The following is an 18,140-nucleotide window of genomic DNA, read 5'->3' as shown; positions in this document are numbered from 1 at the left end:
CTCTGAAAGCGGCATGTTGGAATTGTAGGTGGTTTCTGTCCCTACAATTGTGTGACTTTACAGTTTTGCTGATGTCCTTTTAAGGCATAGTGGCTAACAAAGTATTGAGGAAACTTATCAAAGATTGTGTTGTAAAATGATGACTGGGAGTGGGTTTTAGGTCTGGGGTCGGGACAGGTGGCTTTCTCTTGCTTCCACTTGGGTCACAGAGGACAGCCGGGGTGGATCCTTGAAGAGGGAACTTGTGTCCATCACCTGCTTCTTGTGTAAGTGACTTCTCCCCGAATAAAGTTCACTTAACCTGTTTTTTAAAAAAATGACTGAAATGCCCCTTTGATGTTGTATGAGCCTGATTTAACCTAGACTGTGAATTCTGGGACAGGGTTTCCAGATTGAATTGACTTTATTTCTGGTGCCCAGCAAAGGGCCTGGCTCATAGGTGCTCAATAAATGTCTGTCAAATGCTTTCTTAGTCTCTAGGTGTGCATTCTGTGTGACCTTTTGCTCATCTAGCCGTGACTCAATTCTTTTTGTTTTAGGCTTTTTTTTTTTTTTTGGTAAGGTATTCTGGCTGTTTTAAACTGATCATCCTCCCAAGTGCTGGGATTATAGATAGTCTCCATTATGCCCAGTCTAACAACAGTAGAAATGTCCAGTTCAGTTACAACAGAAAAAAAGAGTTAACGCTGACCCTTCAGGATGAGGGGTTCAGTGTTGAGGTTATCTGATATGTAAAACCATCTAGCTTCCTAGAGCCCCCTCCTGGTTAGTTAATTTGATCTGAGAGGGGCTAGTCAGATGATACATGCCATGCAAATCTAATGACCAGGTTCCTTCCCTTCCCAGAGCACATATGGTAGAAGGAGACTCTTGGAAGTTGTCCTCTGAGCTCTATGTAGCTGGTACTCAAGAACCATGCACTTGTGCACCTGTCCTCAGATAGAGGTATTGTGGTACCTACCTTTAAATTTCAGTACTTAGGAGGCAGAGAGACAGATCACTTGAGTTCAGAGAGTAGCCTGGTCTACAGAGAGTTCCACGCCATCCAGGTCTGTGCAATGAAGACACTTCCACAAAACAAACAGAAACACTGGGGTAAGGGAATTAATAGCTTGGCTCATGGCTAGGAGTGCTTGCTGCCCTTCTATGTCAGCACCCACATCCGGGGTACACTATGCCTGAAACTCCAGCTCTACATCTACAAGAGTAGTGGTGCCCAGCACTTGGGAGGCAGAGTCAGGTAGATCTCAGTAAGTCTTGAGGCCAGACTGGTCTAAAAGTGAGTTCCAGAACAGCCAGAACTGTTTCACAGAAAAATCCTGTCTCGAAAAATAAAACAAAACTTAAGAACAAGTAGAGCTAGAGAGAGATGGCTCAGTGGTTAAAGGCACTTGCTTCTCTTCTGTAGGACCTGAGTTTGGTTCTCAGTACCCACATCAGATGGTTCACAATTGCCTGTGACTCGAGCTCTAAAGGAACCTGATATCCTGTTCCATGGGAACCTGTATGTATGGCATACATACATATAAATTTTTGAAATTGTCTATGAGGTTTTGTTGTGCCCAAATTCCAAACCCCCAAATCACCAAGAGACCCAATCTGATGCAAAAGCAAAGAGTCTTTAACAAGTTAACTGTATTAACTCGGGTCCTGTGTCCCTCCGACACATCAGATGGAGGGAGGAGGACCTGGTAGGTCTGTGGGGCAGGGAATATATTGGGGTAAAGCACTGGGATTGATGGGGGTAGGGGGCAATGGGGAGGTGGTTCCACAACAGTCTCAGGATTGGTACATTTCTGGCCTTGGGAGCCTATCCTGTGTTGATTGGCCAGCTGCAGCTACAGGTAAGTTGCTAGAGCCTATAGGCCCTCCCAGGGCAGTTACTATGTTCTGCATGTCCAGAACCCTCCAGCTAACTTCTGATTGGTTCTTTGCCACTTGAGGTATCTGGCTTCCTAGTGACTGGGGCAAGGTTGGTAGCTGAGCACTTGTGGCTGAATCAGAGGCCTACCTCCTGCTGGTCTTTTCTGAAGCCTGTTATGGCTGCCAAAGCAATGGGCTAGATGAGGGTTTGGTCCCTTCAGTTTCACATAACTCAAGGAAACTTTAACTTAGCTTGCTGAGTTTATTATAGAGTATACTACCAAGGGTATGAATAGCATGGAATGTCTGTCCTAGCTGACTTGGGATGTGCTGCCATGCTAGGAAGTGGGCTTCCAGGAAAAAATAGAGTGGGCCTGAGGCCCTAATCAGAGCCTGTGGGGCCTCCAGCTCTGTGATTGACAGCTGTAGCCACCTATTGCCCCCAACAGCCCTTGGCTAAGCTATTTTGTTTCTACTGAGTTCTGAGCTCTCAGGGAGTTCCATAGGTGGACCTGGCTGGCCTCAAACTTGTACCATCAGCTCTCCCTCAACTGCTGAGACTGCAGGTATGAGCCATCACCCAACCCTCCAATTCTAAACAGCCACACCTAAATGATGAAAATGTTAACTGCTAAATAATCTTTTTTGTTTCCTTGTATGTTTCTGTACCATGTGCAAGTTGGTGCCTGAGGGAATCTGAGCTGGAATTGTGAACTGCTGTGTGGTTGCTGGAGATCTAACCCAGGAATTCTGGAAGGCCCAGTCAGTGTTCTTACCTGATGATAAATTCTCACCTGATAAGCTGGCCCTCCAGCCCCCAATCTCCAGAGCCTGGAGTCTAATGAAAGTGAGTGATCTATTCTGTGCATCAAGGACACAAAAATGTACAAGTAAAAGTCAGAAGGTTTAACTTGCCAGAGAGTAAGATTTACATTAGCAAAGGAGTCTGCACTGAGAAAAAGAGGACCCACCCACCTTGAGTGGAGAAGCTAAAAGCACTCAGCAGGAGGCTTTCCTGTCCTTTGTCCTACTGCAGCCCTGCCTTTTCTCCCACAAACCCAACTTTCCCTAGGTGGTTGTCTGATTAGTATAAGTCACTTAGTGGTTATTCGGGAACTGGCGGGCTGGAGAGAAACTTCCAGTTATGAACTACACAGACAATCTTATCTCCAGTAGGCTGTTGCCTACTGGTCTTGTCACTGAATCGTACTCTGCCTAACAGGGCTAGCTGGAGGGACTCCCAATAGGTGTAAAGAGATGCTGCTCATCTTAGCCAGCTGATAGTGGCTAGCAGCCAAGCCCAGGTCTTTGGGGGAGGGCATCCCATACCTAGCTTTTCTCCAAAAGGTAACTCCTAGGATCTGGTTGGCCTTGCCCCTCTATCTCAGGCCTCCCTTTGCCATCTCTGCCTCTGGTTCAGGCTGGCTTTCTGGAAGATACAAGAATAGTGACTAACTGGTATAACCACATCACACAGGGTAGGACATAGCCTCCCAACTTTGACATTGGAGTGGTTTACTTAACAGTTTCAGAGGTTCAGTCGATTACCATCATGATAGGGAGCATGTGGTGATGATGCAGCAGAAGTCAGACAAATATTAATTGAATCTTTTTGAAAATGTTAATTCACAATAATACAAAATGATAATCAGGCCTTTAAAGAGTGAGATCAGCATTCATAGATGAATGGATCTGAAATACAGCCCATATTGAGTCTCATACTCATGATACTTGGGAAGGAGAGGTGATTTCCAAATATTTTCAGACAAAATGCCAGATGTTTTAATTGTGATAAACAAGGTCATCTAAAAAGGGACTGTAGGCAAGGTGTTCCTAGAAAGTATGTTTTCGGGGTTATACAGAGATATATTTTAAATAGATCCGTGATCTTCAAACACTTCAAAGATCTATAGAATATGGCATTTAAGATGTTTTAATGCATAAGGCTTTTCTTGACAGTGAGACCTGTTTGCTCCTGGCAGCACCAATCTGCTTCAGAAAATGATGGAGTTTACTTTCTTTGTAGGCAAGAAACTGCCCTGGTCTTGATGTTGACAGTATGCTGTCCAAACTGAACAAACAAGACACAATGGAAAGTGACTGCCAAACTTGCCAAGACAGGATAGGACAGTCCTTCAAATTCCCCTGCTTCTCAGTAATGTCTGTCAGATATTCTAGGCCTGTAAGCTGAATATGGATGCCCCAACCCTAAAGTGGAATCTTGAGTGATTGTCCAGGCAGCAAGCTATCTCTGTCATTTCTGTAGTTTTGGGAGTTTCTTGTTCTGTACTTCCTGTTTGCTCAGGTAATATATATCTTTCTCAGGTCTTTGATGGAGTTGGAGAGTAGATAGTTACAGTTGCATTACAGTTTTCCCTAATCATGGCAGAAAGTAAATTAGGTAGGAAACTTTGTATTCCTCAGGAGAGGACAACTGATGTAGTATTTTCTCTAATTTGACAAATACAAATGGACTGGACATTGTAAATATATTTCTTTTTTTTTTTTTTTTGTAAATATATTTCTTACTTGATAATTGTTCTTGATGTATATAGTTCATTTTGATAAGGATAACATATTACTTATTTCCTTTCTGTTTGGACACTACCTGATAATTATTCTTTTGTTTTTTAAAGACAGGGTTTCTCTTTATTGCTTTGGAGCCTGTCTTAGAACTTGATCTATAGACCAGGCTGGCCTCGAACTCACAGAGATCCTCCTGCCTCTTCATCCCAAGTGCTGGGATTAAAGGCATGTACCACCAACACTAGGCTCTGATAATTATTATTATTGTATGTAGTTTATTATGTTAAGAGTTAGAACCTTTCCTTTTTAATTAGACAAGAAGGGGGGAAATGTTATGGAAATTTTGTCTATGTTATGGTCCGATGTACAATGGAGTGAGGTGGTGGTTGGAGAGTCAGGGTTCACCTTCAGCTGGCTGGAATAGATCATGGAGTTTCCTGGTGGATTCAAGAAAGAGGCCCCCAGGGAAGAGGAGATTGGGCTGGAAAGTTGTGTGGGTGCTATGGAGCTGGAATCACACACCTTTAATCCCAGCACTAGGGAGGTGGAGGCAGGACAGATATGGCTGGGTGGAGATAGGAATGGAAAGCCAGAGGAAACCAGAGGAAAGCCAGAACTGGGAGCTTTTTGCCTCTGAGGATTCGTGCAGATAAGATTGGCTATTTCAGTCTAAGGAAGAGGTAAGACTAGTGGCTGGATGCTTTGCTTCTTGGAGTTTTCAACTTGAAGCTTGAACCCAATATTTGATTCTGGGTCATTCATTTTTCGTGCCCTGGCTGTCAGAACTCATTTTGTAAACCAGGCTGGCTTTGAACTCACCAAGATCTGCCTTCCTCTGCCTCCTGAGTACTGGGATTAAGGTCATGTGTGGCCACCACCCTCCCCCTCTTTTTTTTTTTTTTTTTTTTTTTTTTTTTTTTGCCTTTTTATTCTTTTTAAAAAAAAATATGTATGTATGTATGTATGTTGGGCATGGTGGTGGTCTATGCCTTTAATCCCAGCACTCAAGAGACCAAGGCGTGGATCTCTGAGTTTGAGGGGCCAGCCTGGTCTACAGAGGGAGCCAGGATAGCCAAGCCAACACAGAGAAACCCAGTCTCAAAAAAAAGAAATCTGTCTGTCTGTTTATTTATGTGTGCCTATATATACATTCATGTGTGCATGTGCCCCTTTGGCATGGCAGCAGATGTCTTCATCTGCAGAACCATCTCAGTAGTCCCTGTTCCCTCTTGAGATAGGGTCCCACGTAACACAGGCTGGCCTCCAACTTGAATTTCTGAACTTTCTGCCTGTATTTCCCAAGTGCTAGGATCACGTGCCCTAGTTGTCTGGCGATGGAACTTGGATTCCAGGCTTTATGCAGGCTAGGCAGATACTCTACCAAGTGAGCTATACATCCCCAGCACCTTCCCTCCCTCCCACCCTACCCTGTTCTTTAATACTTTTTTAGTCTTCATTTGAGACAAGGTCTTACTATGTAACCCAGGCTGGTTGTAACCCAGGCTGGCCTCAAACTATCTACAACCCTTTTGTCTCAGCCTCCCTAAGGGCTAGAATTACTGGCATGAGCCACTTGCCTGGCAGCTAGCTGACTGTTGACAAGAAGTCAATTCAGGACTGTCCTCTGCTCCTCCAAGTGCCCAGGATGGTGGCAGTGTAGCAGAGGCAAGAGAAGACACCTTCTCCAGCACCCTTGCCCGCCCTTGGCTTCTTGCCTCCGGCCAGCTGGAACTGGTGCAAACCAGTCCTTAGGTCCCTTGTCCCTAGTTGGACCAGAGGACATCCTAACTCTCATTTTCTTGACCCAGCTGTGAAGGACTGCCCAGGGTGGTCAGTTTCCTCCTATTTTGCTTTGTTGTTTGTGTTCAGGTGAGAAAGCTGGGAATGGTCCTTACCACTCTCCCATTATCAGCTGCTTTACCAAGTAAGTCAGTGGTGCTGCCTCCCAAGCATAGCCCAAATGGAGCTCATTGCTTCTTGGCTCTTAGTTTTCTTCATTTTCTTTTGAGACCTAGTCTCACTCACATAGTCCAGGCTGGCCTCAGTGAATGAAACCAATAATGTCATTAAGTTTCTGGTCTTTTTATCTCCAGCCCTGGGTAACAAGCTTGGAGGTGTGCACCATCACACCTAGTTTATTATGTCCTGGACTGACCCAGAGCTTTCTATATGCCAGGCAAGCATTCTAACAGCTAAGCTACATCACTAATCCTGTCCTTGTCTTCCAGAAAGAAAAGAATTTAGTCAAGAGATATAGTTAAACAGTTGTTTATTTAGCAAAGTTAAACAAAGCAAACATTCTCAAGAGTGGGTTGCACCAAAGTGGGAAGCACCTAGTGGAGAATAAATTGGTGTGTGTGTGTGTGCGCGCGCGCGCGCGCGTGTGTGTAGATTTATTTATTTATTGGTTTTCATGACAGGGTTTCTCTGTGTAGCTTTGAGGCTATTTTCAAACTCTGTAGATTAGACTGGTTTCGAACTCACAGAGATCTTGCCTGCCTCTGCCTCCCAAGTACTGGGATTAAAGGCATAGGTCACTACCACCTAGCTAGATTTATTTTATGTGTTTAAATATTTTGCCTGCTTGTATGTATGTGCACCCTATATATACTTCATGCCCTCCAAAGTCAGAAGTCTCCTGTGGGAGACCTGAACCACAGCCCGTGGGAGCAGCTTCAATCAAACCACCAGTACAGAAGCAGTATTAGAAAGAGACCTGACCCTCAGGCCTGGATGAGATGACAGTAGCAGCTTCTGGCAGTGGCTTCCAGAAACTGTTGCAATAGCACCAGTGTCCTAGCTAGCATCCACTGCCATTTCTCCGTTGGAGATACCCCACTACTACAGTGACCATTGGACCCTCAGATCCACCTACATCTAAAGGAGCAATCACCAGAGCTGTGGCCCCACCTGCACCTCAAGGAGCACCCACCTAAGCCTTGGGCCCACTTCCACCAGGAGGAGCATCCACCAGAGGCTCTGCTCTGCTTGCTCTTGAGGGAGCAATCAATGGAGCCACAGCCCCCAAATATACCAATTGGAGAAAGAGATGTCTACCCTGAAGCATAAGCTCCACCTATACTGATTAGAGGAAGGGATGTGTAGACAACAAGGTAAGAACACAACAATATAAAGAGCAATATGCCACCACTAGAAATTAGTGCTGTTACAGCAGGACCTGAACATCCCAACACAGATGACATAGAAGAAATTAACCTAAAAAATAACTTTATGAAGATAATTGAGGCCCTTAAAGAGGAAATAAAAAATTCCCTTAAAGACATGGAGGAAGCCAGGCAGTGGTGGCACACACCTTTAATCCCAGCAGTCGGGAGGCAGAGGCAGGAGGATCTCTATGAGTTCAAGACCAGCCCAGTCTACTAGTTCCAGGATGGCTAGGGCTGTTACACAGAAACCTTGTCTTGAAAAAGAATAGAAAAGAAGAAATGGAGGAAAAGACAAAAAACTGGAAGAAATCAATAAATCCTATAAAGAAAACAAAGAAAAATCAAACAAGTGAAGGAAATGATTCAAGACTTGAAATCTGAAATAGAGTCAATAAAGAAAACACAAACTGGGGGAACTCTGGAAATGGAAAATGGGTAAATGATCAGGAGTCACAAATGCAAACATAAACAACAGAATACAAGAAATGGAAGACAGAATTTCAGAAACTGAGGATACAATAAAGGAAATAGATTCACTGGTCAGAATAATTTAACTCTAATAAGTTCTTTTTTTAAAATACATCTTTACTTACTTATTATATATATACTGTTCTGCCTGCATACATGCTCGGCTACCAGAGGAGCCACCAGATCTCATTACAGATGGCTGTGAGCCACCATGTGGTTGCTGGGAATTGAACTCAGGATATCTGGAAGAGGAGCAGCCAGTGCTCTTAACCTCTGAGCCATCTCTCCAGCCCCAATCCAACAAATTCTTAACACAAAACATGCAGGAAATCTGAGACACCATAAAAGATCAAACCTAAGAATAAATATGTATAAAAGAAGTTCAACTCAAATGCACAGAAAATATATTCAACAAAATCATAGAAGAAAACTTGCCCAACCTAAAGAAGGATATGCCTATGAAATACAGGAAGCTTACAAAACACTGAATAAGCTGAACCAAAAAAAAAAAATCCCCTCACCACATAATAATCAAAACAATAAACATACAGAATAAAGAAAAATATTAAGACCTGGCAAAGGAGAAAGGCCCAGTAACATGTAAAGGCAGACCTGATAGGAGATGTCATTCTGTAAATGTTTCTCATACTGGTTAATGAAAGCACTGTTGGCCAATAGGAAAGCAAGATAGGCAGGACTAGGAGATAAGGAGGATTCGAGGAAGTAGTAAGGAGGAGTCAGCATGGAGAGACTGGAGAGAGAGCAGAATGCTGACCCCTCTCTCCAGTAAGATGAGATGACGTGGAAATACTTAGATTAATAGAAATGGGTTAATACTTAAGACAGAGGTAGCCAATATGAAACTAGTAACTGGCCAACAGAATTATATCAAATACAGAGTCTCTCTGTGTTATTTGTGGCTGGGGTGGCTCTGGGCCCAGGTCAGCAGGAAAAAAAAAACCTTACTCCTAACACAGACCTATCAGAATTCCACCTGACTCTCAATGGAAACAATGAAAACCAGAAAGCCAGAAGGTCCTGGTCAGATGTTATGCAGACACTAAGGGACCATGAGTTCCAGTTCAGACTACTTTACCCAGCAAAGCTTTTAATAACCACAGATGGAGAAAAAAAAAAATATTTGATGATAAAACCAGATTTAAACAATACCTATCCTTACAGCCTTACAGAAAATACTAGAAGGAAAATTCCAACCCAGGGAAGTCAACTATATCCACAAGAACACAAGCAACAGATGAACTTACAGCAATAAATCCCAAAGAAGGGAGTTGAACACACAATGCCATCACCAACAACAAAAACAAAAATAACAGGAATTAGCAATCACTGGTCATTAATATCTATTAATATAAATGGTCTCAACTCACCTATAAAAGACACAGTCTAATAGATTGGATACAAAAGCAGAATTCATCCTTCTGCTACATAATAAGAAACACACCTCAACCTCACAGCCATTGCCTCAGAATAAAGGGTTGGGAAAAAAATTTCCAATCAAATGGACCTAAGAAACTAGCTGGCGTAGTTATCTTAATATCTAACAAAACAGACTTCAAACTAAAATCAATCCAAAAAAAAAAAAAGCATTATTTCATATTCATCACAGGAAAAACCCACAAAGAGTAAATCTCAATTCTGAACTCCTATGGCCCAAAAACAAGGGTTCTTACATTTGTAAAAGAAACATTACTAAAGTTTAAATCACAAATCAAGCCTCACACACTGCCAGAAAGAAGCTTAACAGTAAAATAAGGGAGCTAACATGTTATTACTCAGATGAACTTAACAGACATCAATAGAACATTACACCCAGACTCAAAAGAATATACTTTATTTTCAACACCTCATGGAACCTTCTCAGAAATCAACCACATAACAAATCAAACCTCAACAGATTAAAAAAAAAAAATGGAATAAACATCCTATTGGAACACCACAGCTTAAAATTAGAATTCAATAGCAACATTACTTTCAGAAAGCCCACAAACACATGGAAATTGAACAGTGATCAACTAAACCACTACTGGGTCAAAGAAGAAATAAAGACGTCTTAAAAATTAATGAAAATGAACTCAACATACCTAAACTTAAAGGACACAATGAAGACAGTGCTGAGAGGAAGGTTCATGGCACTAAATGCCCACCACATAAAGAAGCTGGAAAATTCCCACACTGGTGTATTAACAGAACAACTGAAAGTGCTAGGACAAAAAGAAGCAAACTCACCCAGAAGGAGTAGATGGCAAGAAATAGTCAAATGAGGGCAGAAATCAATAAGACAGAAATGAAGAAAACAACACAAAGAATCCATGAAACAAAGAGTTGGTTCTTTGAAAAATTCAACAAAACAGACAAACCTTTATCCAAGCTAACCAAAAGACAGAGAAAATATTCAAATTAACAAAATCAGAAATGAAAAGGGGGACATAGTAACAGACACTGAGGAAATCCAGAAAATCATCAGGTTATGCTTCAAAAACCCATAGTCCACAAAATTGGAAAACTTTAAGAGATGGACAATTTTCTAGATAAGTACCACATACCAAAAATCAAGAACAGATAAACAATTTAAATACACCTATAACCCCTAAGGAAATAGAAACAGTTACAAATAGTCTCCCAACCAAAAAAAGCCCAGGCTCAGATAGTTTCAGCACCAAATTCTACTAGATGTGCAAAGAAGAACTAATATCAATACTCCTCAAATTATTCCACAAAATAGAAACAGAAGGAACATTGCCGAACTCTTTTTACGGGGTTACTGTTACCCTGATACCACACAAAGAGACACAACTAAGAAAGAGAATTACAGACCAATCTCTTTCATGAACATAGATGCAAAAATACTCAATAAAATACTGGCAAACTGAAGGTCGGGCGTTGATGGCACATGCCTTTAATCCCAGAACCCAGGAAACAGAGGCGGGCACATCTCTGAGAGTTCAAGGCCAGGGTGGTCAACCGAATCCAAGAACACATCACAAACATCATCTACCATGACCAAGTAGGATTCATTCCAGGGATTCAGGGATGGTTCAACATATGAAAATCTGTCAATGTAATCCATCATATAAACAAACTGAAAGAGAAAAACCACATGTTCATCTCACTAGATGAACTGAAAAAGCCTACAATATTCAACACCCTTCATGATAAAGATCTTGGAGAGAGTAGGTACACAAGGAACATACCTAAACATAATAAAGTCAATATACAGTAACCCAACAGCCAACATCAAACTAAATGGAGAGAAACTCAAAGTGATCCCATTGAAATCTGGAACAAGACAAGGCTGCCTACTCTTTCCATATCCATTCAATATAGTACTTTAAGTTCAAGCTAGAGAAAAGAAATCAAACTCTTGCTATTTGTTGATGATATGATAGTTTATATAAGTGACCCCAAAAATTCTACCAGGGAACTCCTACAACTGATAAACACCTTTAGTAATGTAGCAGGATACAACATTAACTCAAAAAATAAAAATAAAAATAAAAAATCAGTAGCCTTTCTATATACAGATGATAAACAGGCTGAGAAAGAAATTAGAGAAACATCACCCTTCACAATAGCCACAAATAACATAAAATATCTTGGGATAACTCTAATCAAACAAGTGGAAGACTTGTATGTCAAGAACTTTAAGTCTTTAAAGAAAGAAATTAAAGAAGGTGTCAGAAAATGGAAAGATCTCCCATGCTCTTGGATAAGTAGGATCAACATAGTAAAAAAAAATGGCAATCTTTCCAAAAGTAATCTATAGATTCTGTGAAATCCCCATCAAAATCCAAGCACAATTCTTCACAGATCTGGAAAGAACAATACTCCATATGGAACAACAAAAAAATCCAGGATAGCCAAAACAGCCCTGTACAATAAAGGATCATCTAGGGACATCACTATCCCTTAGTTCAAGCTCTACTATAGAGCTATAATAATGAAAACATCTTGGTACTGGCATAAAAACAGACAGGTGGACCATTGTAATCAAATTGAAGACCCTGATATCAACCCACACACCTATGAACACCTTCTTTTGACAAAGAAGCAAAGAATATAAAATGGAAAAAAGAAAGCATATTCAACAAATGGTGCTGGTATAACTGGCTATGGGCATAGAGGAATGCAAATAGATCCATATCTATCACCATGCACAAAAGTCAAATCAAAATGGATCAAAGACCTCAGTATAAATCCATCTACACTGAACCTCATAGAAAAGTTGGAAGTACCCTTGAATGCATAGGCACAGGAAACCACTTCCTAAATAGAACACCAGTATCACAGACTCTGAGAGCAACAAATAATATATGGACCTCCTGAAACTGAGAAGCTTCTGTAAAGCAAAGAAGATGGTCAACAAGATAAAATGGCTTCCTACAGAATGAGAAAAGATCTTCACCAACCCCACATCTGACAGAGGGCTGATTTCCAAAATATTCAAAGAACTCAAGAAAATAGACATCAAACTACCAAATAATCCAATTAAAAAATGGAGTACAGATCTACATACAGAGAGTTCTCAACAGAACAATCTCAAATGTCAGAAAGATACTTAAGGAAATGCTAAGATCCTTAATCATCAGGGAACTGCAGATCAAAACCACTCTGAGATTCCATCCTACACCAATTGGAGTGACTAAGATCAAAAACACCAATGCAGCTTTATGCTGGGGAGGATGTGGAGAAAGGGGTACACTCCTCCATTGCTGGTGAGAGTGCAAACGTACAGCCACTATGGAAATCAGCATGGCGATTTCTCAGAAAATTAGGAAACAACCTACCCCAAGACCCTGCAATGCCACTTTTGGGCATATACCCAAAAGAGTCACATTCACACCACAAGGACATTTGCTCAACTATGTTCATAGCAACATTGTTTGTAATAGCCAGAACTTGGAAACAACCTAGATGCCCCTCAGCCCAAGAATGGATAAGGAAAATGCACATTTATACAATGGAGTAATACTCAGCAGTAAGAAACAATGAAATCTTGAAATTTGCAGGCAAATGGACAGAACTAGAAATCCTGAGTGAGGTAATCCAGACCCATAAAGACAAATATAGTATCTACTCACTCATAAGTGGATAACAGACATAAAGCAAAAGATATCCAACCTACAATACACAACCCCAGAGAAACTAGAACCCTCTTCCAGAAACAGATGGAAGCAGATGCAGAAATCTACAACTAATCAATGGACCAAGCTCCTGTAGTACAAATGAAGTGAGGGAGGAGTGATAATATAAACAAAAGATCATGAAGGGGAAACCCTCAGAATCAGCTGACCCAAGCTATTGAGAGATCACTGACTCTGGTCTGAAAACTAGGGAACCTGCATAAGACCAAACTAGACTCCCTGAATATAGATCATAATGGTGTGGTTGGGACTGACAGTGGATCCAAGATCTAATTCTAATGCACAAACTGGCTGGAGCCCATTCTATATGGAGAGATACCTTGCTCAGCCTAGATATGGGTGTGGGGCTGGAGAAGTTCCTTGGACCTGCCTCAATGAGTTGATGGGACAGACTTAGTAGACTTTCTAGGGGAGGCCTTACTCTCTCTGAGGAACAGATGGGAGGTGGGAGGGGAGTGGGGGGATCTGAAGGAGAGGGAACTAGGGTTGGAATGTAAAAAATAAATTTAAAAAAATAACAGCAACAAAACGAAGTTGGAAAATTGGTGAGATGATGTAGTAGATAAGGCACTTGTCTCCAGGCCCGAAGACTTGAGTTCCCACTCCAGGGGAAGGGAGAGGACAAGTTGCCCTCTGATCTTCACATGCACTCCATAGGCTATGCACTTATACAGGGACACACACAAACTAATAAATGTAAGCAATAGCAAAAACCAAAATGGACAGGGACTGAAAAAAGATATTGAACTTTGGTTGATTGATCTCTGGCATGTATTCAAGTGCATTCACGTGTACATGAGCACAACCATACAAATGCATGCATATACTGGACATACACACGCCATACACATGCACACACGCACACACATGCACATACGAACATACAAATACACACACACAACACACACAAAATCCAGGGGCCTTAACTTGAAACTTTTTTTCATAAGAATGATAGCTTAGCTGGGCAGTGGTGGCATATGCCTTTATTCCAAGCACTTGGGAGGCAGAGGCAGGCTGACCTCTGTGAGTTCAAGGCCAGCCTGTGAGTTCCAGGACAGCCAGAGCTACAAAGAGAAACCCTGTCTCAAAAATAAAAACAAACCAAAATAAAAAATGCCAGCTTTACATTAAATCAAGCCCAAAGCTCTTGTGAGTACAGAGGTGTGTGTGACATAGGTCATTGGCTTGTGAAGTGACCCTGACTTAAGCCTTCTGGAGAGTTGAGAACAGTGTTCTAGATTAATGCAGATGTCCCTGGGTCAGAGTCTGGGTGGGTAAAATGGTTTGGTAGCCTTGTGAGAAGAGAGAAGGGGAAATGACCAAGGGCAAGGTCAGGGTCTGAGTGCAATCTTAAGGCAGAGTTGGTGGCTGGAGAGATGGCTCAGTGCTTAAGAGCAGTGGCTGCTCTTCCAAAGGACCAGGGTTCAATTACCCGCTCCTATATGGCAGCTTACAACTGTCTGTAATTCCAGGTCCAGCAGATCTGATACCCTCATACAGACATACATGTAGGCAAAACCCCAAAGAACATTAAATAAATAAACCTTTATAAAAAAAAAAAAAGAATGCAGAGTTATTTAGGGTCAGTAGGATCCCCCTGAATGTGTCTGCCTTTACACTTGAATAATTTCCTCTCTCCTCCCTTGGTCCTAAAAGTGACATCTGGCAGAGGATGGGCAGTGCAACTTCCTTTGGCCACCAGAGGGCAGATCATTCTCATATTTAAATTTGGGGTGGGGGCGTGGCATGGACTCCATCCCTTTCCCTGTAACTCTACAACTCTGCTTTTCTCAGCTTCCTCCCCAGGGGTGGTGCTTGTCTGGAGCTGGGTGGGGCATAGGGGAGCTTCCTTGACTAATGTGGATTGATGATTGATGAGTGCTGCGGACCTATTGCCTTACAAAATCCTTTCTTACCCATCTCTGCATCTGTCCGCACTCATCTTAATTGAGCGGATCGTGGATGCCACTCAGTCAGCTCTCAGCCCTTCAGCCACTACTTTCTCTATAACCTCAGGAGCTCTCTCACACGCTTCTTTATATCCTATATCCGGGGATCTAGGCTCCATCCCTCCTATTGCGTTTAGGGGGAGGGTTAGTGAGCAAGTTCTAACATCTTTGGAACCAGGGGCAGGGGCAGCTCGAAGCAAAAGTCAGCCTAGGCTATTGCCCCTGTTTGGTAGGATTCTGACAGAGCATCGCTATCTACAAATTCCATGCTTGAAAACTGTAATCAAGTTGTAGATAAAAATAACACATACAAAAGTCTCATAGTGTTTTAAGTAAGTCTATAGTTCAATGTTGGGTACAGATTGAACACATCTGGCAGACTCCGGAGGGATGTGAAGGTAGACTCAACTCACCTCATGGACTTCCTGTTAAGAGCCAGGGCACCAAAGCTGAAAAAGACCCCAGAGCTGTTGAATTTAGTAAATCCATTTATCAGTAGGGAAATTGAGACCCAGGGGAGGAAATGGACATCTTCAAGGGTTCTGGCCCACTTGTGCTATTCTGAGGCTTTGTTGTCCCCCACTCCCTGCCAAGACATTATGGAACACTGGTTGTCCTATATAGACCAGGCTGACCTTGAACCTACATTCCTGCCTCTGCCTCCCAAGTGCTGGGTTTCAAGGCATGCACTAATGCTCGGCTAAGCAATGTTTTTTAAAATTTATTTTTAATTTTTGGGTATGAGTTCTACCTGCCTATCTGTGTACACACTATACACATGTAGCACCCATGGAGGCCAAAAGAGGGTTGTGAGCCTCAACGGGACAAAACCATGTCCTCTGAAAGAACAGCGAGTGTTTTAACTGCCGAGCCACCTAACCAGCAACTTGTTTTGGTGCTTTGTTTGTTTGTTTTTGTGTTTTCATTTTTGTTTTGCTTTGAGACAGGTTTCTCTGTGTAGTCCTGGCTGTCTCAGAATTCACTCTGTAAACCAGGTGGCCTTGAACTCAGAAATCCATATGTTTCTGCCTCTGGAGTGCTGGGATTAAAGGCATGTGCCACCATCGCCATTGCCTGGCTTATTTTGTTTTTGAGACAGGGGTTTACTGTGTAGCCCGGCCTGTCTTGGAAGTTTATGTAGACCAGATTGACCTCAAAATACCTATTCTTCTGTCTTGTTTTTTAGTGTCAGGATTACAGGGCAGACCACCATACTCAATTCGAGGAATACCTTTGTTTTGGCTGTCTATCTTTTCTTTCTGATGCTAGGGATTGCCCCTAGGGCCTGCTGCATGCTGTAGATGCTGTGGGTGCTCTTCCACTATCTCACAACCCCAGGAATCCTTACTTTCATGAGTACTATTCTTTTACTGTTTCTTTGTCTTAGAAGGGAGTTTTAAAATGAAAATTAAATGATCTCTCCTGACTTGCCTTGTAGAATATTTTAAAAGGTAATTTAAGGCCAGGGGTGATAATATATATATACCTGTAATCAAAGTACTTAGAGGATGAAGACAGGATGATCAGGAGTCCAATGCCACCTTTGGTTGCATACAAAGGGCTATACTGTACCTGTTTCAAAAAATAAGAAACATGGCTCAGCATGGTAGTATACACCTTTAATCCCAGCACTTGGGAAGCAGAATGCTTGTAGATCTCTATGAGTTCTTGGCCAACCTGATCTACATAGTGAAACCATGTCACAAAATCAAAACAATAAAAAAATGTTATATCATTTAAAAAATATGTATTTATTTGGCCGGGCAGTGATGACACATACCTTTAATCCCAGCTCTCAGGAGGCAGAGTTGGGTGGATCTCTGTGAATTCAAGCCAGCCTGGTCTACACATATAGTTCCAGGACAGGCTCCAAAGCCACACAGAGAAACCCTGTCTTCAAAAACAAAACAACAAAAAAATGTATTTATTGTATTTATGCATATGTATATATGCATGCCTTTATGGGTTTATATGTACCACTTGCATGCAGGTGATGGTAGAGGCCAGAGGGCATCAGATCTTCTGGAACTGGAATTTACATGAGGTAGTAAGCCACCTGATAAAAAAGTAAGTATCTCAATTGATGAACCGTCTCTCCAGCCTGTTATGTTTTCTTTCTTATTTTTCAATTTTTAAAAACTTTTGTGTGTATGGGTGTTTTCTTATATGTAGGTCTGTGCAATTGTATGTCTAGTGGAGGCAAGAAGAGGGTATCATACTACCTGGGACTGGAGTTATAAACAGCTGTTAGCCACTATGTGGGTGCTGGGAACATGAATGCCAATCTTCTGGGAGAGCAACCAGTGCTCTTCAACTTCTGAACCATCTCTCTAACTCATACCAATCTATTTTAGCTACATTTTATTTAGTGTATAGGGCAGCATATCCATGGAAGCCAGAGGACAATGTTTTAGACTTGGTTCTCTCCTTTCCCTATGTTAGTCTGGAGGATCAAACTCAGGTCCATTGATCCATTTTGCCCGCCCTTGTTATATGATCCCACATCCCCAAGATCACACACACAAACATTTTCTCAGGACAGAGCTGTATCGTAAAGGTGCATGTCTGTGTGCCTGTCCATTGTCAAGTTTCAAGGACCCTGACCAGGTGCCTGTCCCAGGCCTTTTGGAGCAATAAGGGAACTGAATTTGAGGATGTTTGGTGGATATCTAGAAGCAGAGATAGTCAGAAAATGGCAGGTGTGCAAAGCAGGAGTTAGGTAACAGGGTGACACTACATTTGGCAGTTGAAGAAGAGTTGAATGATAGATAAGATAGGTTTTAAGCTCTAGTGGACAAACATGCTGATGGGAAGTTGCGTTAAGATAAAAAAACACCAATCACAGGAAGAGCTAATAGTTGTATTTTCTAAGAAGTCAAACAACAGGTACAGGTGACCCACACCTGTTCAAGGTTTGAAAATAAACGAAAATTGACGGAAAGAAACGAAGGTAGGTTTCGGGTGTTGCCGGAAATGGCTGACTACAGCTCTCGGCTAAGCAACAG

The sequence above is a fragment of the Phodopus roborovskii genome, unplaced genomic scaffold (genome assembly GCF_943737965.1).
Source record: "Phodopus roborovskii unplaced genomic scaffold, PHOROB, whole genome shotgun sequence".
Taxonomy (NCBI): domain Eukaryota; kingdom Metazoa; phylum Chordata; class Mammalia; order Rodentia; family Cricetidae; genus Phodopus; species Phodopus roborovskii.
This window is presented reverse-complemented; position numbering follows the sequence as displayed.